At 41.7% G+C, this 23435-nt stretch overlaps 1 protein-coding gene across 1 annotated transcript in view; it reads right to left on the bottom strand.

Moving 5' to 3' along the window:
* Positions 1-19339, bottom strand: part of GPRIN3 (GPRIN family member 3) — a 77299-nt gene extending 57960 nt beyond the window's left edge. The window contains exon 1 of the mRNA XM_027544075.1: positions 18895-19339. The gene's annotated coding sequence lies outside the window, so the exon portion shown is untranslated. The remainder of the gene's footprint in view (positions 1-18894) is intronic.
* Between the last annotated feature and the right edge of the window lie 4096 nt (positions 19340-23435).

The raw sequence follows: 23435 nt of genomic DNA, 5'->3' as shown, positions 1-23435 counted from the left end.
GTATCAATAAAACATAGTGTATCAGAGACTGGATGAAATATGGAAGAAACTAGTAAATAAGATAGAAAAGACCCATTTCTCAAAGACCTTAGGAACTAAGAATCTCAAAGTTCAGGACAAACACCATCGTCTCCTCAAAGTAAACCTTTCTGATACTCCTGGCAGGAAGTGGTGACTTCCGTCTCTCAACAGCCACAGTCCAGTGAGAAGACCTTTATTACAGGATTTATCATGTCTTATCTCTCACCCTAGGTTGTAAGCTCCATTTTTGATATAGACTCTAAGTAGCTCGGTATTAGTGCTCACAGCATGTAGTTTAGCACTTCCTTTATAAGACCTTAATAAATTAGATTGGAGTGAACAGTCACCTTCAGGGTCTGTGAACGTGAGATTGGTGAGAGAAGGGGTCATAGCCCATTCACACACAGCCAGTAGAAGACACAGCAAGTGCACAATACCCTCACCTACATCCACCATATGGTTAACGTAACAGCATTTTTGGCAACAGAATTCTTAGCTGATATTCAGGGCCCCATGATCCCTGCCTCCATCCATTTAAAGAGAGTTTTGAGATCTAAACTAACCCAAGATTTCTGGACATCAGAGCACAAATCTGTTCAGTCTGCACATTTTTCTATGTCAATAAACAGAGAATAGGATTAGCATCTTCTCCATATGGCCTGATTTTCTGATCTCAGAACAAAGAGGATGCTAAACTCTGGACCATGATTCAAAGCTGAATTTATTTTTTTAAGAATTAAAAAAAATATGTACAGTAATATTTACTTTTGGGGGGTACAATTCTATGTGTTTTGATAAATGCTGTATAACCACCACCACAGTCAAGATACAAAACTATCCTGTCATTCCCCAAAGAAAGTCCTTGACTGTTGACCATTCATTTGGAGTCAAATTCTCCCCCACTCTTAAGCACTCATTTGTTTTCCACTTCTGACTTTGCTTTTTCCAGATTGTCATGTAACAGTAAAAGTACAGAGCTATTTCAGACTGCCTTCTTTATTTGGCATAATATATTTGAAATTCATCTGTGCTGTTGGTTGTATCAATAATTTCTTCCTTTTCACTGCTGGATAGTATTCCATTGCACAAGTGTGCCACTGATTGGTTATACATTCTCTAGTTGAGCTATATTTTCAGTATGTCTTGTTATGGCAATTATGAATAAAGCCACTAGAAATAGATCTTTGGGTTACTGTAGGTTTTAATTTCACTTAAGTTAATAGGAGTGGAGGTGCCAGATCATGGGGTAACTGAATGTTTAACTCTATAAGCAACTGCCAAAATACGTTCCATAGTCCCTGTATCATTTTGTATTCCTATTGGTGACATGTGAGAGTTCCAGTTATACCACATCTTTGCCAACACTTGGTATTGTCAAGTTTTTGTTTTGTCCTTGTCATTCTAGATGCATAGTGTGGGACAGTATTTTAACACTTCATCTTTTTAGAACCAGAATATTTCTATTTCCATATTAGGGCCACATTAAACACTTGCTCCTCTCCCTCACTTGAATCTCTGTATTATCTCTCCCACTAGATTACAGATTTATTCTTGGTAAGAAGTAAATCTTGGGCTTCCCCAGTGGCTCAGCAGTAAAGAATCTGCCTGCAATGCAGAAGATGCAGGAGACGTAGGTTTGACCCCCAGGTTGTGAAAATCCTCTGGAGGAGGGCATGGCAACTCACTCTAGTATTCTTGCCTGGAGACTCTCATGGACAGAGGAGCCTGGCATGCTACAGTTCACAGGGTCTCAAAGAGTCAGACGTGACTGAAGTGACTGAGCACGCACACGGAGTAAATCTTAGCCACCTTTGTATGTATAGCCCTGCTGCTGCTAAGTCGCTTCAGTCGTGTCCAACCCTGTGCGACCCCATGGACGGCAGCCCACCAGGCTCCCCCGTCCCTGGGATCCTCCAGGCAAGAACACTAGAGTGGGTTGCCATTTCCTTCTCCAATGCATGAAAGTGAAAAGTGAAAGTGAAGTCGCTCAGTCGTGTCCGACTCTTAGCGACTCCATGAACTGCAGCCCACCAGGCTCCTCCGTCCATGGGATTTTCCAGGCAAGAGTGCTGGAGTGGGGTGCCAGCGCACTGTCACCCTAACCCAGTGCAGAGATTTGCAGCAATAGGCAAATGACACATGCTGCACTGGGCTTCCCTGGTGATTCAGATGGTAATCTGCCTGCAATGCAGGAGACCCAGGTTTGATCCCTGGGTCGGGAAGATCCCCTGGAGAAGGGAATGGCAACCCACTCCAGTATTCTTGCCTGGAGAATCCCATGACAGAAGAGCCAGGTGGGCTACAGTCCATGGGGTTGCAAAGAGGTGGAGAAGGCAGCTTATCTCTAAATGAACCTTTTCTTTTCTGTAACATTATATTATATGAACCTTCTGCAGCACCTACGGAAATCTAAAAATGGAGTTTGGAATCTATTGTGGCAGAAAATATGTTCATCATTACATCATTCAGCCATGTGCTGAGTTAATCTCATTAACTTCTGTGTTGCAAGATGATATATATTTTGAAGTGATGAGCTCAGTGGCTTAAATGACATGAATCCAGGAACTTTTTTTTTAATAGATACTACTTTTGAAGCTTTAGTCTTTGAATGTAAGTAAACCAACAACTCATAGTTGCACACAGAAGAAAATTTGTATAAATAGAAGAAAACATCTTAAACATAATCCATGAGCAGACTGGAACCTGAGTCCTTCAGTTTAAAGGATTCTCACAGAACTCAAAAACAAGGGGCTGTCTGACCGTAGACATTTCTCTTTCTATTTATTGACTAGTTTCCGTGATGGTTTTGTACCAGTTGCCAATTTAGTTTAGATGGAAACCCATTTCCAGAATTCTCTTCTCTAAATGTTTCTTCATTACACTTGGCTACAAGGAAAATCTAGGTGAGCTTTGGAAGGCAGAAGTGAAGCAGTAGTGTTACAACTCTCAGAAGGGCCATGTGGTGCAACAGGTGCTGGCACAGATCTTCCAGCTCACCTTGGTGAAGTCAAGTAGCAGCCAGGTTGTGGTTCTTTGCCTCCCACCAAATCCACATCCCATGAAGAAGAACGGTAACCCGCTCCAGTATTCTTGCCTGGAAAATCCCATGGGTAGAGGAGCCTGGCAGACTACAGTCCATGGGGTCACAAAGAATTGGACATGACTGAGCACACAGATCCCCATCTTCACCTTCTGGGCCAGGCGCACAAACAGCTTTGCAATGCAGAGTGCCAGTTCCTTCTACAGTTCTCCCAGATCACTGGGACTGGATGGGACAGTTGTCCGACATAGCTTCCAGTGTGCCTTTGCCCATCCTCACTTAACATCCAGCTTTTCTTCCCACTACCAGCTCTGTTAGGGCTTCCCTAGTAGCTCAGATGGCAAAGCATCCGCCTGCAATTCAGGAGACACGGATTCCATCCCTGGATCAGGAATATCCCCTGGAGAAGGAAATGGCTACCCACTCCAGTATTCTTGCCTGGAGAATTCTGTGGACAGAGGAGCCTGGCGGGCTACAATCCACAGGGTCACAAAGAGTCAGACATGACTGACTAACACACACACAACACACACCAGCTCTGTTAACCTATGATGACTTCAGACCCAATACCAGATGTAAAAGCAACTACTTTTCATAAACTTTTCTATAGGCTCCCACAATTGTGCAAGGTCTAAAATTTATAATAAACCCATTATTCCATATCACCATAGTGGTGAGTCAGTTCAGTTGCTCACTCATGTCCGACTCTTTTCGATCCCAGGGACTGCAGCACGCCAGGCCTCCCTGTCCATCACCAACTCCTGGAGTTTACTCAAACTCATGTCCATTGAGTCAGTGATGCCATCCAACCATCTCATCCTCTGTCATCCCCTTCTCCTCCTGCCTTCAATCTTGTCCAGCATCAGGGTCTTTTTCGAATGAGTCAGTTTTTTGCATCAGGGAGCCAAAGTATTGGAGTTTCAGCTTCAGCATCAGTGCTTCCAATGAACACCCAGGACTGATTTCCTTTCGGATAGATTGGCTGGATCTCCTTGCAGTCCAAGGGACTCTCGAGTCTTTTCCAACACAACAGTTCAAAAGCATCAATTCTTCGGTGTGCTCAGTACCATATAGTACTGCTTTCCTAACTGATACAGTTTCCATTAAATCATTTTTATTCAGAATATATGTGTATGCACGCTCAGTCGCTCAGTCGTGTCTGACTGTTTGTGACCCCATGGACTGTAGCCCACCAGGCTTCTCTGTCCATGGGATTCTCCAGGCAAGAATACTGCAGTGGGTTGCCATGCCCTCCTCCAGGCGATCTTCCCAACCCAGGGATCAAACCCACATTTCCTGCCTCTCCTGCATTGGAAGGCGGATTCTTTACCACTGAGCCACCTGGAAAGCCCCATTCAGAATATATACTTGGTTACAAATGTTCTTTTTGTGCATGGCTTTCTTTCTTTTTAAATGTATAATAGTGTTAAGTGTAATCATACTGATTTATTAAATCTAAGTACATCATTTTACTTTGTCTTTGAGAAAAGGACTTGGACTATGCTCTTCTGCCCAATTCCCCTCAAAATTACTGGGCTAGGAAATCAAGATTTTGGGCTATCACTAGAGAATACAGAACTAAGAAACTATTATAATTTGAACTTTGGTGTAATTACTAGCATTAAAAATCACCTGTTTAACTAGCTGTTTCTTCAAAATATGTTTCAGTGTGACACTTGGAATCTTATATATGCTAAGATAAAACATAAACGTTAAACTTTTGAGAACAATTTCACAGTTTTTAATCACAATGTATGTACATCAACCTCTTTACTTTTTCTTAATATTAAGAGTTTATGGTCTTTAAAGGCATTTTTCATCTTTATATCCTCTTTTACAGGAGGACATGGATAAGTCCTTATTAAACATAATTGAACTGAGTAAACTTCAACTTCCTGTTTTTTTGCAAAAAAGAAAAGAACAGCAGTGCATGAACGACCACAACGAACTGATCCTCTGATGCTTTTCTCACTATTATATAGAAACCCCAGCAGGAAACCACAGCTATATCCTTTTTACCAGTACAGGAAAATCTTATGAATTGCTGGCAAGCATAAAAGAACTCTACTGACATCACACAGATGTTTGTGACAATTTCTACTCACCACACTCAGGTGCTTTACAATACTTTCTCAAATGTTTCTCAAGGACAAATTCCCAAAGAAAACTAGTGATAATAATAGTTACACCATAACTATGTGTTTGGGCTTCCCAGGTGGCTCAGTGGTGAAGAATCCGTCCACCAATGCAGGAGACGCAGGTTCAATCCCTGGGTTGAAAAGAGCCCCTAGAGTAGAAGTGGCAACCCACTCCAGTGTTCTTGCCTGGAAAATTCCATGGACAGAGCAGCATGGAGGGTTACAGTCCATGGGGTCGCAGAGTCAGACACGATAAGCGACTAAGTATCATGTGTTTGCAGGTAAATTATACAGAAAAACAGTAAACACTGCTGAAACTCAATTCCTCCCTCAGTGTCACTGAATTAAAAAACACCTGATGTGTTAAAATTCCTCATTTCACTCAGACCTGTAAAAATGTCTAGACAACCAACTGTATTACCCTTTACAGAAAGAGTACTGTATTTTTCCCTTCGTGTTCAAAATGGCCCAAGCATTAGACCATTCTAGCTATGAAATATAGAAAGTCCTTTTTGTCTATTCTCATATATAATCCTACTCAGGATTTATACAGCACATGTTTTAAATTTGTAATATGAGCCTTGATAATGTGCTTTTATCAATGAAGGGACTTTCCATTGAGGATCTCTTAGTCATTCAGGAAGTACAAAGAAAAGATTATGACGTAAGTCCAGCGTTTCTGAGGGTTTTAACTTTAGTGGGAACCACAGACATGTATACTCATTTAAGAATGAAGTCAAGGGTATAGAATTGCGCAGCTTTCTTGTTTGCCCACGTTACCTAGGATGTACGTTCTCCATAGAGTATTTGTTTCAGGAGTACCCGGCATAAATGAATGAATGCATGAGTGCTTGGTGCTGACAGAGGAGGGGGGCAGTTAAGAAGGGTGTCTTTAAGATCTGGAAAAGGCTGAAAGACTTAAAATTCAGTAAATGGGCCCAAGGATAAAGAAAAAAATGCAAGCCTGTTAAAAATAATTGGGCTTTAGAGCTAGAGTTGATCTTAGGGATTTCTGGACCAGCCTTCTCATTCCTAGAGAGAATCTGAGATGCCTAGGGCAATGACATTTGCCCTAGGGCACTGCGTAGGGCAATGGTTTCATATACCACCTGCACAGATTGCGACATTTGTGTACCTCTCTCATGATTTCTGGTTTATGTACTTCTTATCTAAATGATTTTTCACTTAATATTTTCATTTACAAAATATTTTACTTAATAGTTTTCTTTGTGACCCCATGGAATTCTTCAGGCCAGAACACTGGAGTGGGTAGCCTTTCTGTTCTCCAGGGGATCTTCCCAACTCAGGGATCGAACCCGGGTCTCCCACACCGCAGGCAGATTCTTTACCAGCTGAGCCACAAGGGAAGCCCAAGAAAACTGGAATAGGTAGCCTATCCCTTCTACAGCACATCTTCCCAACCCAGGAATCAAACCAGGGTCTTCTGCATTGCAGGTGGATTCTTTACCAACTGAGCTACCAGGGAAGCCCTCTTATCTAAATGGTTTTTTACTTAATATTTTTCATTCAATTGAATGTAACTGGTGCACTAGTTAAAAATACTAGCCCAGCCTTAGGAAATGGTACCTGTAAAGTCACAGGTTTGTTGTATCAGTGATATATTTTTCATATAGCATATTTAAAATTACATACTTTACAATTTACTCTTTTTTCTTTCAAGATAAATTTGTAACTATTCAATACAAAGTAAATATGTATACTACCTAAGCTCATCTCACAGGTCACTGGTAGAAACCTCTCGCACTTTGGAAAGCAGTGCATTCTACTGTGCCACACTCTGGAACAAAGACTTTGGGTTTTGAAACAACACCAAGTGGTAAAGACATTCCAGATTGAAGCTAAGAGTCCAGCAATAAGCCTAGTGCCTGCAGGGGACTTCTGTTTTGTTTTTATTTTTAACTAGAAAAAAAATCAATTGCTTATTTTTAATATTAAAAAAATTAAAGCAGCATTCATGACTTTAAACCAATGAGTGAATTTTCATGTTCAAAACAGACAAATCTATGTATACTCATCCTCCTGTCACGTACCATTAGTTTATTAGAAATAGAGTTTTAAGAAGAAACTTGTCTCAAATGGGCCTCCTGTGCATAGATTACCTTTTGTTCATCTTTCAGTCTGCAACTAGAACACTTAGCGGCAAGCTATAATAAGGAATTGCTCACTTTCATAAGTAAATGACTGTCTGTGATTAAAACCTCAATCACGGAAACACTAGTTCTATAAATAGTTTCTAGGTCCAAAGTCCAGAGGTGAAGCTAAACACAGACTTGCCCGGTTTTCTTTCTTGTTATATGTGTGTATGCGCACATGTGTAAACCTGTGACTGCGTAGAATATATTTGGTTTTTCTTTCAAGAAACAAAGACGTTGTTTGTACGACATATGTGTCACCTGGATATTCTGATAAGACATTTTGTTCTGCAATTTTTCTGCCTATACTATGACTTATGAAGTTTTAACTTAAAATGTTTGTCCTTGAGCTCACCCTGTTTGCTAAAAGAATGACTTATCACTGATCTAGAAGCTTTCACATTTTCTTTTTAAATAACACAGAATGAAATCTGAGATAGGAAAAAGCAGACTGTAAGATCCTGTCCATTCCTAATATTTTGACCCACAGTATTAATAACGTTCATAGTAAAATATTGCAAGGTATATAGCATAGTGGTAAAGGTGTAGCCTTTAAAGTTAGACAACTCTGGATTCTCAGCTCCATCACTTAGTATCTGAGGGACTTTGGGGATGTTTTTTAATCTGTTTCCTCCTCTCCAAAATGGGGGAGATAATAGTATTATACAAACCTATGTTGTTGTGTAGTCGCCCAGTCATGTCCAGCTCTTTGCGAACCCATGAACTGTAACCTGCCAGGCTCTTTGTCTGTGGGATTTCCCAGGCAAGAATACTGGAATGGTTGGCATTTCCTTCTCCAGAGGATTCCTGACCCGAGGATTGAACTCATATCTCCTGCAAGGGCAGGTGGATTCTTTACCACTGACCCACCAGGAAAGTCCAAACCTCATAGATTTGTTTAAATGAGAAATGAGTTTAGCAGATGTTATTGGCAGATGAGCCTAAAGAATGAAGTTTTGAAAGAGCTGGAGGTCATTAATTATACCAACCTATAAACTTCCCTGGTGGCTCAGACAGTAAAGAATCCACCTGCCACGTGGGAGTTTTGGGTTCGATCCCTGGGTTGGGACAATTCCCTGGAGGAGGGCATGGTAACTCACTCCAGTATTCTTGCCTGGAGAATCCCCATAGACAGATGAGTCTGGCAGGCTACAGTCCATGGGGACGTGAAGAGTAGGACACAACTGAGAGACTAAGCACAGTATAATCTGCTCATGTTTAGTTTCCTTACAGTGGAAAGCAAATAGATAAAAAGAAATGTAGTCCATTCTCTCATGCGCCGGAACCAAGATGACAAAGTGGCCAGAGTGGGTCCTTTGGTCTCTTGCTCTTATTTATCCCACTTAAATTCCTCTTCTCTCTTGTGTCCGGCTGGCCTTTTGTTCTCTCCACTCATCATCATTAGTTCTGTAATCCAGGTACCATCCCCCTTCTCCCTGCACTACTGCCTTCTAGGCAACAAGGCTAGGAAGTTCTGTAAGTAGGGGCAAGCACACAGAGATGGGCTCATTCACCAGGGCTTTGCAGAGACGTGGATTACCATTGGAACTTCCAGGGTCCTAACTCCGAGGAGGAAAAACAGGGGAAAGTGATGAGCACCACCTTAGAAACAAAAGACAGCATGAGGGTATGAGGCATTTTGCCAGGCAACTATGAAAACAGCCAGGTATTTTCAGTGCCCTGAAGTGGGTACACGACCCAGTAATGATCTAACTCAAAGTCATCCCCCCAGGGTGGACGTGAACCCTGAGAATCTAAGCAATACTCTAAAACCATGACCTTTAAACCATCTAATAATTCACTAGTGTATCACAAACAGTTTATGAGCAAAGATAAAGTATCAATGACAGTAAATGATTTCTTAAAAGAATAATTAAAGCAGTTCTTTCTAATGTCAACCATGCTGATCTCGATAATAAAGTCACTTCTATAATAATGTTACTCTTATTCACCTCACTTGCATTTGTAGATATTTTCCTGAATAGAGAAAAGAGAAGGGGATGGAGTTACACAGAATTTCTTATATACTCATGGGGAAGAAACTCCCTACAGTATTCAGACTAGCCACCAGCAGAAACTCAGAAGATTTCTTGATCTTCTCTCTACCCTATCTTGGTCACTCTTGTGATCTTCTGTTTCTTAGTTGTTTTTAGCAGGATAAAGTTGAAAATACATGTGTCTACATTTTTATTTTCAAATTCATGAAGGAAGTATAGTGGGGGGGAAAGACTTCCAGTTTCCATGCTGGCCTGGCTGGGGAAAAAAGGAACCCAGGTGTGATGAACAGGTAGTGAAGCTGTGAAGATGGATGGAAAGTGATCTGAATCACTAGGGCCTAAGTAAGGAAGAGGGAGGCACGGGGGTGTGTGTGGTTGGGACTGAGAAAGGAGCCTGGTTGTTAGGCGACTAGGGGAATTCCTGGATATCCTGACAGGAAAAGAGCTCACTGTCACTTTGCTGAGCCACATTGATCAATAAATTTATCTAATCCAGTAGTCTGGGAATTATTTGAGAATTCAAACTACGTTTTATCCAACTATGAATCCCTAGCACATAGCATAGGGTCTTACTTATGAAGTACTCAATATCCAACTTACCAAATGAACCAAACATCCGTCTTCCTTAAATCAGGGCCTTCTGCCAATCCCTTCTCACATTCTGTACTTCAGCTCCTAACTCAATTCCTATTTCCAGTTTGAGGAATGTTTTTATTTGATTTACCAAACGGAAGTGCTGATGTACCCTCAACCCAGTCCAATTCAGATTACTAACTTTTATCATCCCTCCTGAGACCTGGACCCAGCACTCAAAAGCCACAAACCCCAGAGGGATGATCTTTAAAAGCCCATCGCTGCAATTTTAAACGTCAAAATAACCACCGGGGGAAAAGGAGGATAGTTTCATAAGAGAACATAAAAGTTTTAGTGTAAGCCAATTTAAGTCACTGGGCACCTCTGGTTTTATATATATTATCAATATACTTCAGGGGATATGATGCCTATTACTTAAAGACAGACAATATTCTAGAAGGAAATGCACTCTTGTCCCAAGGAAGCATACAGTTGATGTGGCACCGTGTCCTCTGTTGGCCTCCATTGATACTATTCTCAGCATTGTCTTCTTGGAGTGAAGCTGCCGAAGCACCGACACTTTGGGATTAATAATTAGGTGCGAGGATGTTTTTAGAAGTAAAGTGGGAGGCACGATGTGGGGGTGGCAGGCATGAAGTATGCACGAGGAAGGAGAGTGGCAGCTGAAGTTGAGAAAGTAGCAGAGATTTCAGAGAGCTGGGAAGAGCTTTGTCTACTTCAGGGCTCTGCCTGCGTTTTCTGCCTGTTGTCTCCAAAGGGCATTTGCTTTTATTTGCAGCATGAATAAATCAACACTGACAGGGTCACTTCATTTTCAGCCATATTAACAGAGCAGTTCCACACAGTGTAGTGGTCAGACTGCACAGGGATTCGGGCCGCTGTGGCCACGGGTTGGAATCGTTACCAGCAACCGTCATTAGATGACCCTTCCTCAGTTGCACAGACACAGTCACAAACTGGGACACAAGTCAATACCACCCCTGACAGTTTACTCTCAACTGCCCAGTCTACCAAACACCATCCACTGAAAGCTTGAGATATGCTTTGCGCTTTCAGGAGGCTACACATGTGTAGAGTCTACAGAAAGAGTTGTGAATAAAACAAAGATATGGTGCATTAAAAATATATGAAGCTAACCAACAAGGACCTACTATACAGTACAGGGAATTATACTGAATATTTTGTAATAACCCAGAAGGAAAAAGAATCTGAAAAGGAATACACACACACACACACACATAACTGAATCACTTTACTGTATACCTTAAACTAACACAATATTATAATTCAACTGTACTTCAATACATAAAGCAACCCAATGTAAAACTGATAACTGATCAAACTTTTTGCTTCTTTGTTTTATATTTTCCAATGTGGTACCATAAAAAGCATGCAAGCAAACAAAAATTTCCACTAGTCTGTTCTTAACAGACCAGGTCAACTCAGTTTGCATTCATTACCCTTTCACAGAATTTACATATTTTGATGATGAGAACTGTTTAGATTCTCATGAGAGTGTATAGGAATTAACTACACACTGCACAATAATCTCTCTACTCTGTAGAGGCCCATCAATTTCATGAACACACTCAGAGCACTGGAGAGCTCAGTGGTACTCAGAAAACATCTAGTTCAGGCTTTGAGAACCCAGTACCTATAGCTCGCACAATTAAGCGAAGCTGTTGAGTACAAGGGATTATACGCAGTTTCAGTGTCAGGGAGACAATAGGGAGCAGTGGGGTCTGAAGTGTAATAAAGACTGAAGTGTAATATAGTCTGAGGTGTAATAAAGGCACATACTGTAGTCAACTCTGGCTTAGAGAGTGTGGGTTGGTGTTTCATTTTTATAATAGATCTTCTTATTTTTAAATATTGGCTTAATTAAAAAGAAATACCTGCAGATCAGATAGAACATGATCTTCCTGTTGGCCAGTTTTCAATTTCTGATCTAGTACCTACATTCTCAGGCTTCCTGGGTGGCTCAGCGCTAAAGAATCCGACTGAAGTAACTTAGCACACACATACATCCTCAAACCTGTCTGAGAGGTTTAAGTGAAGCACACCAGGCCCCTCAGATGCTAATGACAAAGGACTCTCCTGCTCTGTGAATCTACATATGCAGACAAGAAATCACCCCCCAAGTGAAAGGAAAGGCAGAGGCATTTTCACTCATCGGAGCTTAGCCCCTGACCCTGACACTGACAGATTTCTTTCTGTTCTCAGACTGATTTCAGAACTTGTTCAACAAGAAAACAAGGCCAGTCCTCTACACCCATCTGTCATAAGCAATTTTTACTCATTCAAGGATGCAGGGGGAAATGTACATCGATTTATTAACCTTAGCTCTGATTAAAAATCTCATTAGCATAAAAATTCTAGTCACTTCATTTTTTGCTTGCCTATTTCAAGGAGAAATCATTTATAGGATTCAAAGTAAGGCATGCTTAGAGAATAACACAAGTAAGGATAAATTACAAATTCACGTATAAAATAGTACTTAGAAACAGGTCTAAAGAAGCATGGAGAGTTTGCTGAATTAAATGAGCTTTAAACCATGTTTTGAGGGGATTGAGAAACTAATTTCAGATGAAGTAAGCGTTCCAAAATGATGTAACGGCAAAAGCAAAGATCAAAGTCCAACAAAGTAACACCCACAATGAATCAAATATCTTTTGCATTTTTGAACAACAACAAAAGTTTTTAGAGTACATCATGAGAAAACACACATCAGAATGAATAAAAAACAGTTCAAAAATCCTATGTTATATTCAGCAGCCCTGTCCTACACAGATATAATTCAGAATAAAAACCCAGAGGTGATACAAAATTCTGAATCCTGATAATATTTGCCATATTGTCCTTATTAAGGCAGACATACAAGCATAGGGTATTAGATTTCAGAAAAAATTTCAACAAGAATTCAAACAAAAAGATGCTCTTATTACTCAGAAAATACGCTGAACAGTTAACTCCCTCAAGCATTTCATTGACTCCAAGCTTTATGTTATAAAGAAAGAGTCTCCCATAGACACAATATGGTTAGCTTAGTTTGAGTCTATTTAGAAGTCAATATTCTGAAAAAACAAAATCAAGAAGCTATCCCCATAAACCATCTTGATTAATACCCCCTAAACTAGATCTCTTACTTTGTTGGGCCGTATGCAATTCAGGCTTAAAAAAAAAAGGTATTCTAACTCCTTTCCCTCCAGAAAATTAGTAGATGCAAATGTGATTTTTTAAGGAGCTCTGAGGTCTCTGTCCAGCTTTCCATTACTGAATTAGCAGCAGTCCTGAGGTCCTTCAAGGTGCTTGTGACTTTATAGATTTTCACTCTCTAGTCTTAAGTTTTTTTCAGGATTTGCTTGGTTCTGCTAGTGTCACAGGCTGTGACTACTGATTAAAGCAATCTTCCTAGGGATAGCTTGGGGATCTACGAGGTTTAGGACCCAAGAATTAACATTTTAAAATGGAATCTGATTTGTGAGGCCAAGAAAGTGGCCTGGTCTCAGATCACACAGTAGATCCTCAAAATTTTTCTGCCTCATTAGACCCTTGAGACAGAGATCACTGTACTGACTCACAATCCAGGAAGAAAGAGGCAGGAGTAATTGGATTTCCCTCCCCCTACCACTCAGGAGCCCCTCAGACCCTCACTTCAGGTCCTGCTCCTCCTCTCCTTTGCAGAGAATCAGTGAACTAGAAAGCGGAGGTCTAGGTTGTTTGGCCTCAGTGGTTTCGGACAATTTATTAACTTCTCTGGGACTCATCTGTAATCTTTCCTCTTCCTTATAAGTAAAGGCTGGACACTAAACAGGAGTGTCCACAACTGGCGATTAAAATCCTTTGTTAACTATTATAGAATATAGATTTCTAAGCCCTACCTACAGATTCAGATTCCATAGGTCACAGCAGCTAAGGGTGAGTTATTACTGACTGGAATTAATAATTCAGGCCCTCAGTTATGCTGCTAGCTTCAAAATAAAGCTGTCAGTCTAATTACAGGCATGTAAAATTAGAAAGCTGCTATTGTATTGCCAACTGTAACATGCCCAGATCAAAAGCTGTGAAAATTTTTCTCACTGGCATTCAAGACAGTACTTTGAATTGTAACAGTATGTATATATATGTATGTATTTATGTCTTCCTCCATGAAATTTAACAAATGCCTTTTCAACTCAAATGCAGCCCCTACATGTTTTTATTACCCAGACTTGACTCATGCAAAAAAGTTAGATTATCACGAATGTAAACATTCTGAAGTGGAGAAAGATGAAAGAGAAGTCCGAGACATATTTATAAAAAGTGAATTTCCATATTGATTGCCTTCCAAATCAACTAATTGAAGCACATGAGGCTCTATTTTTAACTGGCAATGGTTCTTTTGGTTAAAGGTTTATTCAAGAGGATATCAAATTCCTAAGATTGTTTTATTGCTTAGGAAAGACAGCAAGAGCTAACAGAAGCCCACCAAAAGTTTTCAGAAATACACATAACGCACTTTCTTCTCTGATTTTATCTTCTTAAAATAACTGTTTAGCTACAGTAGATGTTAATTTCTCAAAATGCATACAGATATATTTACAGATTTAATTAAAATGATGGACAAGTCACAGAGCAACTGTAAAAGAAATTCTGGCAGAATCCCTTCCTTTTGGGATTCTGAGTATCAGGTGGTCTGATTCATCCTCACAGAGCTGCCAGTATCGAGCATGGGAGCCTACACCTATAAGGCACTCAGGAAAGAAGCCTGTTGAGAACAGAAGCAAGGTTTGCTCCATGTAAGACAATCACTTGATCACCCTTGCTGCTCTGTGCCAAAGACTATATTTGTGTTCCGAGAAATGAAATAATCATGCTATATTGTGGTATGTCATATAATTTCAGTAGTTCAACTATTAAATTCATTTGAAGCAAGGCTTAGCCAGTAAATTATTGCAAAAGAAATAAAAAATATGGCAGAAAATAACAGCTAAGTGACTGACGTTATGGCCTTTCTGTCTAGCATTCTTAAAGTAGTAGGACTGAGAAAAGAAACCTTAGATAGAAAATAAATAACAGAGTTCTGAGGTGGGTTATTTGCCAGTCCCGGAGCGCCGCAGCGTGGGAGCCCTCAAGGCGAGGTGACCAAAGCCACATCATGAAAAAAAAAAATAAAAAGAAAATAAATAACAATTTTCGAGTCGTATTTTAGTCTAAACAGAAATTCTGCTGTTATTTTCTCCCCCCACCTTGATACTCATTTTTTTTTTTTTTTTACCTTTCTCAAGACAAGTTTGCTATTCAGTGGTTTAGTCACTAAGCTGGGTCTGACTCTTGAAATCCCACAGACTGTTGTCCACCAGGCTCCTCTGTCCATGGGATTCTCCAGGCAACAATACCAGAGTAGGTTGCCATTTCCTTCTCTAGAGGATCTACCCAACCCAGGGATCAAACCCAGGGCTCCTGCATTGCAGGCAGATTCTTTACTGACTGAGCTACAAGGGAAGCCCTATATTCTGATTGCTATTCAGAATATGGTGTAAATGCTTGTGTAGTAGATCTCTAGGTGACTTGCAAACTGGAAGTATCTCTTCTTTGTATCACTTAAAGCAGTAGATTTCAGACTTTTTAAAACGATGCATGATATGATATCCATTTTACCGTAGTCCAATGTGTGGAGTCATCTGGGACAATTAAATGCTTGGCGTATGCAGTATTTTCCATTCTTTTGCCCTGAGTACTGCTGGTCAAAAGATAAGATTCCCTGAATTTCTGTAAAACTGAAATCTCCATTCCCTCATTCTCTTTTATTTTCACAATATGCACGGTAGGTGGTAGACATTTCATGGATGAAGAAATTTAGGCACAGAGAATTCTGACTTTCTCAATGACATATCTCCCTTTTAATCAGGCTATTATAAATTCAGGTAAATATGGTTACTAGACATTTAAAAGAGATAAACTTGGGTAATGTGAACAACACAGAGCCTCAGTATGAATGTATTTACCTAACTCGTTTGGATCAAATGAGTTAACAGCTCTTCTGAACTTCAGTTTGAAGATGGATCCACTTCTCTATCCCCATCTTTGCATCTTCATCGCCTCAATTTTTCAGCCACCTAGAACTACTTGTTCTTCTTCGGCCTCTGTATATTTTGGTCTCTATACAAGGAATGCCCTTCTTTGTCCTCTTTACCAGGCTAGTTCCTCATCCTTCACATCCCTGGGAACTGTCCTTACTCCTCTCCTCTCCCACAATGTGACTTTCATAGCACCCTGTGCTCTTCCTCCCTCCCTCCCGAGATTTATAGGCTGAGACTTCTATTCTACAATCTAGGGCCATGTTGAATTCAGGATAAAAATATGGAGAAGGCATAAATGAATCAACAAGTGACCTCATAAAGAATGGCCACTGAAAAAGCTTGAATGTGATCTGGGATTGGAATTGTGTGTCTTGACCCTCCAAGGCCAGTCATTCATGACTTTATGATTCTATGACCATGATTTTAGTGTTTCCCTCAAGGGTGCAGATTTTGTGACTGGAAATTCATATAGTGAAGGACAGCTGTGTCTAATACATTCTTTCAATTTTATTTAGGGCACAAACAAGGGTGTTTTGAAGGGACAAATAAAGTAGTATATTGGGCAAGTGTACTGAGGCAATTTTAAAAAATTACTCAGATTTTAAAACTGCTGGAGCCTATTATACAGAGTGAAGCAAGCCAGAAAGAAAAACACCAATACAGTATACTAATGCATATATATGGAATTTAGAAAGATGGTAACGATAACCCTGTATGAGAGACAGCAAAAGAGACACAGAAGTTTAGAACAGTCTTTTGGACTCTGTGGGAGAGGGTGAGGGTGGGATGGTTTGGGAGACTGGCATTGAAACATGTATAATATCATATGTGAAATGGGTTGCCAGTCCAGGTTTGATGCATGATACAGGGTGCTCGGGGCTGGTGCCCTGGGATGACCCAGAGGGATGGGAGGGGGAGGGAGGTGGGAGGAGGGTTCAGGATGGGCAACACATGTACACCCGTGGTGGATTCATGTCAATGTATGGCAAAACCAATACAATATTGTAAAGTAATTAGCCTCCAAAAAATAATTAATTAAAAAAAAAAAAAAACACAAAACTGCTGGTTGGAACCCACCCTGACCTCCAGTTAGGGGTTCTGACCATGCCTCAGATCTCCATTTCCCACATGAAGCTATGCACTTGCGATTTTGTCCTCATCATTTTCATTAGTCTAGTTAGTGATTAGGTGAAGTCTCACACACACATTCTGCATGGATTTTCATAAGTTCCTTTGCACTATTTCCAGAATAAATTCCAGTCATATAACATCTAGGCTTGCCATGGCAATTACTACTTTTTTTATGTTTATGAATCAACAACCAACCCCCCACCCTGCCAATAAACTAAAAGCAGCAAAACTCTTGAAAGATGTTCTTTGCGATCCTATTTGAAAAGAATATTCCCTAATACAAACTCCTGCCATTCCCAGATAGCAACAGAGAAGATTTTCTTCTTTATGCTGTGACTCATTGTATCTTTATTCCCACAGCTGCTACTCAGGGCAGGCCAGTGGTGAACACAATGGAAAAGAAAGAAGAGTTTATAACTGGAAAATAAGCACATTCAGAAGAAGTACACTCAAAGCATTATCAAAGTAAAATGTGCAGCATTACCAACAAGAGCAAACAAAAGCCCACGCAAGAGATGTGTAAATATTTCATGAAGCTAAAGCCTTAATCAACTCTCTCCAAATCTTGCTGGTGTTGTAAACACTTCAGTTTCCTCCAGTCCCACCATGACCCAGATTCTTTGCAAAAACAAAATGAAAACACGATCCAATGGATCTTTAACAAATGTGGTGTGAAAAATATTTATTAACAGATAGAGCATATCCAAGGTATTGCCTTAACAGGAAGAAGAGTGTACCTTAATAAAGGTGGTTGCTTCTTGATGACTTTCAGAGCTTCCTTTCTCCCCTTCCCCTCCAAACCATTGCCTTTTCCCCACTGCCTATGCTACTCTCAGGACATTTACATCATCTTAACCTTGAACTACCTACACCCCAAGCCAAGGCCCCTCTAAAAAGCACTTTAAACCTGACCAGACTTTGCTGCCTTCCTACCAGCCAAAATCACTTTCGAGTGTCTAAATTCTTCCCCCTTCTTCCCTCCCCCCCCCCCCCCCCCCCCGACTCTTTCACTGCCCATTGTTGCGTCTGAAATTTTGCCTGTATCTTTTGGATCTGCCTGGATGGCGTAGGGATCTTTTGTGTGTATTGGTTGACTGTTTTTCAGTGATTTCTTTTCTAAAATCCATCTCCAAAGAACTGTTTATAGCCTCTAGTCTACCCTGATTTAATGTGGTTCCAAAGTTCACCTCTAGATATTGAACAGGTCTCTACAATGATTTCCCTTTATCAACCTCTGCCTGCCCTTCTCTCTCTGCCTATCTCAAGAAAAACTATGTATGTAATGTGTGTATACACACGCATACAAAAGCATGTATATTATATAGAACGATAGTATGCGGACCTTAAACGGAGTAAGTGTAGAAAAATGAGAAAAATGTGTAGTATTGCCACACACACACACACATACACACACGCACCCCTATTTGGATATTCACAGTATGCAGACCTGATTGCAAATCCCCCTCTCTCAAGAACAAGAACAACAGGCGTCTTCGCCGGTTTACCTTCAAAGCCAGAGCCTAAAGGAGCAATGACCTTGCCGAGAAATTTATCACCTGCGCGAAAGGCTGCCCCTCCTGGAGCTCAGGACGGGATGGGAACGAGAGCAACAGGCAAAAAGGATCACCTGGCAAAATGTGGGACCGAATCCATCTCCCATCAGTACCGAGCACATCGCAAAGCTGTGGTCTCCCAGGGTTGCAAGATGGGCAGAGGTGGCGCGGGGGGCGTCTCCTCCCGCGGCCGCCGGTCACCTACCTGCTGTTGCCCGGCTGTCTCCGGCGTGGCGGGGCCGCTGCCTGCGCTTTGGCAAGGGCTTCCCGTCGCATATCACACGCAGGGGCTCCCGGCGCCACACCGATGCCTCAGCGGGCTCGGGAGCGGCGGTCCTTTTCAGACCTGTTCCGGTAGGGAGCCGGGTGCTAGCGGGAACTGAAATTACTATGCAAAGAGCAGAGGCGGCGCGCAGGAGCCGGGCGGAGACCGCGGGGGCCACCCCACACTCCGGGACTGCAGCCGCCGCCGCCCGGCACTGAGCCAAACTGGAGGTGGGAGTTCACGTCCCCGACTGCTCGTCCGTCAGGCCCGGTCTGCGCCCATCTGTCCTCGCCAGACAGTGTTGCCCTGCCTGAGTATCCGAGGAAGGGGCGGCAGGAGCGCAGAGAGCGGCGGCCGAAGCACCGGCAGCACCGGCGGCGGCGGCGGCAGCAGCAGCAGCAGCAGCAGCAGCAGCAGCAGGACGCCGAGCTCCGCCTCCGCCGCGCCCCCGCCCAGCCTTCCGTCCCGCGGGAAGGGGTTGCGGCGGCGGCTGCTGCGGGCCAGGGGGCATCCGGGCCCCCGCTGGCGGGTTGCGGTGTTGCTGCAAGGAGACCAGCAGCAGGTGGAAAGTTCAGAAGGAGATTAAGATAGAGGGCCGGGGCCCAGAGCAGCTCCGCAGGAATTCTGGCCCTCGCTCCACCCGCAGGTCGCCAGACTCCATGGCTGTGTCTTGACTCCAGCACACGGGTTCCAGTAGAGCCAAGTGCAGAGATCTGAAACCAAGGAGACCATCCGAGGTTTCCTCAGTGTTGCAAAAAGTATGATGCCCCGCGTATTTGGAGAATGCATTGCTGACAGTGTTCCTGCCCCCTGCCCCCTACCGCCCCAACTCCCCTCTCCTGGGCATGGATGGTTTTGGAAAGCGTCCACTGAAAGTGGCTCCAGCAACACTGGATGGATGTGTAGTATGGTTAGCAGCTGCAGATGGTGCAAATGAAACTGAAAAGAGGTAATGCTCACCGACTATTTGTTGGCAGGCACTGTGCAAAATGCCTTATATGCAGTCTCTATAATTCTCTTAAGGACCCAATGAAGTGAGTGATATTCTCCACTTTACTGATGAGAAAACTAAAGCTTCAATGATTTAGACACTTTGCTTCAGATCACACAGTAGTAACTGCATAACTGGAATTCAAAACACTGCAAAAGAGATCCTCTCATTCATGGGGATCACCTGGAGATCTTGTTAAAATGTAGGTTCTGACTCAGTAGGCCTTGGGTAGACCTGTGGATCTGTGGTTACTAACAAGTTCACAGCGGGTGTTTGTGTTGCTGGCCAAGGGACCAAACTTTCTAAACCACTAAGTCAGGGATTTTAATAAATTTCTTCTTTTATGCCAGCTCTAGATGATTGATTGCAACTTCCTAAAGGTAGGTTAAGAAGGATTCTAAGGCTGTGTCTTGGCTCTTGCACAAAGAATGTTGCACTCCATTGTGTGTGTGTGTTAGTTGCTCAGTTGTATCTGACTCTTTGTGACCCCACGGACTGTAGCCTGTTGGGCTCCTCCATGGAGTTCTCCAGGCAAGAATAGTGGAGTGGGTAGCCATTCCTTTCTCCAGGGGATCTTCCTAACCCAGGGATCAAACCCAGGTCCCCTGCATTGCAGGCAGATTCTTTACCATCTGAGCCACCAGGGAAGCCCATTCGCCATGTCCAGTTTGGTTAATAGAGGGAAGTTTGTGACAAGTGTGCTGGGTGGCCATCCCGGCAGTAGGCTATTTCTACCACTTTTAAAATAACATGTTGATTATTGAGAATTATTATAATGCAACATATAAGGATGGGTGTCTTCATTCCATACCCAACCCTTGTTAAGAAAAAAAAAAAAGAAAGCCTTAACTTAAAGTTTTACACTTCACGTTTACATAACACAAAATACTTTACAAAATGCTCGTATGAATGATTTCATCTGTCTTCATAATGACTCTGTAAGGCAGGTATAATTTTACTTTACAGGAAAGGAAACTGAGGTAGAGCAATTTTCCTGATATTACACAACTAAAAACGTGATAGGGGCTAGATTGTGACAGATCCCTAGCTCAGGCTTTTTTTAAAAAAAAATTATTAAACTACTCTATTAGTTTCCTGTTAGTCACTTAGTCATGTCTGACTCTTTGTGACCCCATGGACTGTAGCCTGCCAGGGTCCTCTGTCCATAGATTCTCCAGGCAAGAATACTGGAGTGGGTTCCTGTTCCCTTCTCCAAGGGGTTTTCCCAATCCAGGGATCAAACCCAGGTCTCCTGCAGTAGTTTTCTCCTGTTGCTATAACAGATTGCCACAAATTTAGTGGCTTAATACAACACAAATTTATTATTTTATAGTTTTTGAGGTACAAAGCCTGAAAATTGGTTTTATGGGGCTAAAATCAAAGGTTCATCAGGGCTATGTATTCCTTCTGAAAGCTCTACGGGGAGAATCTGTTCCTGACTGTTCTTTGCTCAGTTTCTAGAGGCACCTGCCTTTCTTGGCTTGTGACCACATCACTCAGACCTCTTTTATCCTCTACCCTGACTCTGACTCTCCTGCATCCCTCTTTTATAAAGTCTCTTGTGATTATTTTGGGTTAATCCAGATAACCCAGAATGATATCCCCATCTCAAAATCCTTAATTTATCATATCTGCAAAGGCCCTTTTGTGATTCAAGGTAAGATAGAGGTTCCAGGGATTAGCTGTTTTGGTAGGATCATTATGTCTTCCAAAGCTTCACTTAGTACTTATCCTATAGTTTCTACTATATTTTACTCATCCATCTCTTCTGCTTGATTTCTCAGACTGCTGGGAAGTTCTTTCAATGCAAAAAATCACTTGAAAGTCATTCAAGAGACAATAACAAATGTATACCAGCAAGAGAAATCCCAAGGCCATGAAAAAGCCAAGAGGATGGCTAGGACTGTGGTCATGAAGTGGACGCAGAGGATTAGGAGGTGCTTATTGGTCTGAGTGAACTGACGTAATCCTTAAGGCAAGTCCTAACCACAGTTATAGGCTCATTTTAGCAATACAGAATTTTTTAAAAAAATTCTGCTTCTCAAGGGTACGTTGTTCCATGATGAATAAAGCAATTCAAAACCCATACAAAATTGAGTATAACACCAAATTCCAAAACATAATAACTATCAGAGTGATGATAAATAGTATATCAGTACATGAAGCAAAGCCAAATCATATTATTGAATACCTTAAGGAATTTATAGAAAGACTGACATACACAAGTTTAAAATATCATTAGGAACACAGGGTTTGTGGGAAATGAAAATAATAAAGGATTTGAACAGAAGAAACAATAGGAGAAGCAATGTGAGTCGGTACATGATTAATTGCCAAGTGAATTAAAGTGAAAATTTTATTTGCAAGTTAGGTTTATGCAGGGGAGTGGAGATAAAGCTGAAAAGGTAGATTAGAAAATTGTTTTGTAAAGCATCTTAATTGTCAAGTTATGGAGTTTAGACTTAACCTGAAATTATAATGACAATAACAATACGTTATGTCCACATAATGCCCAGTAATTTACCAAGCACTTTTTACATATTTTCAGTTATTTGACTTCTTCTCTGACCCTGGAGAAGCAGGGCAATGTGTTCACAGACACATGAACACAGATACACTTCACGCCACAAGGAAAAGGAAATACAGCCTTCCTATCAAAGATGTGTTCTCATCCATTCTATATGCAATAGCAGCTCCCTCCCCCTTTACCTGTCATTCTTCCTGTCCTCCCTAGCCTGCTTTATGTGTTTCTAGCAGACTTCCTACTGCATTCTGATAGAGTATATATTTGTTTATTGTCTCTCTACTGTTTTTGAGGGCAGGGGCTATGTCTCTTTTTTTGCTGCTAAATCTCTGTCACCTAAAGCTACACTATTAAGGGCTCAGCAAATTAAATGAATCATTACTCTAATTTATAAATCAGGAATCAAAATGCCAGATATTTAAGTAAACTTTGTGATGTCCCACAGCTGTTCAGAGCCTTTACCAAGACTAAAGCCCAGGGTCCAGCCCAATGCTTTTTTGATAGTCTGTTTCCTTTCTTAGTGAAAGGTCTTCAGTTCAGTTCATTTCAGTTCAGTTCAGTCGCTCAGAGCTCAGTCGTGTCTGACTTTTTGCGACCCCATGAATTGCAGCACCCCAGGACTCCCTGTCCATCACCAAATCCTGGCGTTTACCCAAACTCATCTGCATCCAGTTGGTGATGCCATTCAGCCATCTCATCCTCCATCATCCCCTTCTCCTCCTGCCCCCAATCCCTCCCAGCATCAGGGTCTTTTCCAGTGAGTCAACTCTTCGCATGAGGTGGCCAAAGTATTGGAGTTTCAGCTTCAGCATCAGTCCTTTCAATGAACACCCAAGGCTGATCTCCTTTAGCATGGACTGGTTGGATCTCCTTGCACTCCAAGGGACTCTCAAGAGTCTTCTCCAACTCCACAGTTCAAAAGCATCAATTCTTCAGTGCTCAGTTTTCTTCACAGTCCAACTCTCA

Source organism: Bos indicus x Bos taurus, chromosome 6 (assembly GCF_003369695.1).
Source record: "Bos indicus x Bos taurus breed Angus x Brahman F1 hybrid chromosome 6, Bos_hybrid_MaternalHap_v2.0, whole genome shotgun sequence".
NCBI classification, from domain to species: Eukaryota; Metazoa; Chordata; class Mammalia; order Artiodactyla; family Bovidae; genus Bos; species Bos indicus x Bos taurus.
This window is presented reverse-complemented; position numbering and strand designations above follow the sequence as displayed.